The sequence below is a fragment of the Propithecus coquereli genome, unplaced genomic scaffold (assembly GCF_000956105.1).
Source record: "Propithecus coquereli isolate 6110/MARCELLA unplaced genomic scaffold, Pcoq_1.0 Scaffold303, whole genome shotgun sequence".
NCBI lineage: Eukaryota > Metazoa > Chordata > Mammalia > Primates > Indriidae > Propithecus > Propithecus coquereli.
The window spans coordinates 2,703,048-2,704,568 of NW_012148653.1; positions in this window are offsets into that span (position 1 = coordinate 2,703,048).

Sequence of the window (1,521 nt, forward strand, 5' to 3'; positions counted from 1 at the left end):
AGAAATATATCTTACTCTGTAAAACTAGTTGTCAGTGTCTATTGAAACTCAACATGTGTATGCCTTATGACTCAGTAGTTCTTCTCTTAGATATGTATCAAATACAATTGCATGCCTGTTTATGCAAAGACATACACTAAATGCTCATATACTAAATGCTCATTGAAGTGTTATTCATAATAACCATAAACTGGAAACTTATCAAGCAGTAGAATTCATATATAAATTGTGCATTCCCCACACCATAATACTATATAATAATGAGAATAAACTATCTATAACTACATGCAACATGAGTAAATGTCACAAGCGCAAGACTGAACAAAAGAAGCCAGACACAATGGAGTATATCATGTATAATCCCATTTATAAAATGTTCAAAACCAAGAAATATAACTTATGTTGTCAGGATTCTAAATAGTGATTGTCTTTGGAAGGTGAGCTGAGGACTAAAACAGAGCAAAAAAGGAGTTTCTGGGGTCCTGGTAACATTGTTTCTTGAACTACCTATGCACTAGTTCCTCGGATGTGTACAATTTGTAAAGAATCAGGGAGCTGTCCACCTATGATGCGTGCACCTTTTTAACCAGAGAAACATCACTGCCAGACTTCTGCTAGGTAAACAGTAACTATCTTAATGGTCTACACCTCCAAGAATTGACTATTATGTGAAGCCAAACGCATCCTGATGGATATGTGCTCTCTGTGAAGGATCCAAGTATTGAACCAATGACCGAAAATTTAGCATTAAAGGTAATATTGTGTCATAAATTCAGTCTCATTCTGAGTATAAATGGATCAGGTAAGATAGGAAAAAAAGTTTCTTGAATAAGTCTGATGTATTTTCAAATAGACCAGGAAGAATCCTCCTTCTGTGGATCCTTAAAAAAGGGAAAGAGAATCTTGTAATGTTTCTTTGTTTAAAAAAATGTGGGCAAAGGTTCAAGCTTGCTGCTGTTGTTCTTTTTAAAGCACTTTCTGCTAAATCCTACTGAAACCTCTTTTGGATGGAAATGTTTTCTTTCTTTTCCTACTGATAACTATAAATTGAGTTGAAATGTCCCAATAAGGCAGGAAAAGTCTCTCAAATGCAAAGTGTTTTCAATGCAGATATCACAAGGAACATATGCCAAATCAAACAGCATCATAAAAGCCTGAATTCAGTAAGAACATTCCAATTTGAAAAGTTTATTTTTAAAAATGTTCTCTAACCAAATGTAAGTTTGCATACATTAAATGCCTTCAGCAATAAAGAGAAAGGGTTTTGTAATTCCAATGAGTGAGCTCTTAAAGCCAACAGAGAACAAATAATAATTTAAGATTCAAACACTTGCAAAGATTCTAGCTTCTTGGGAAGTATTTCAGATCACTGAAAAATATTACCTTACTATGAAAGAAAAAAAATTATTATTAAATAAGATGAAGAAAAATTCATTTAGAGCTTAACTTGAATAACTAGATGTTCACATAAAAGAACATATCATGGGACAGACTTCAGTACAATGTTGAATATAGGATTAC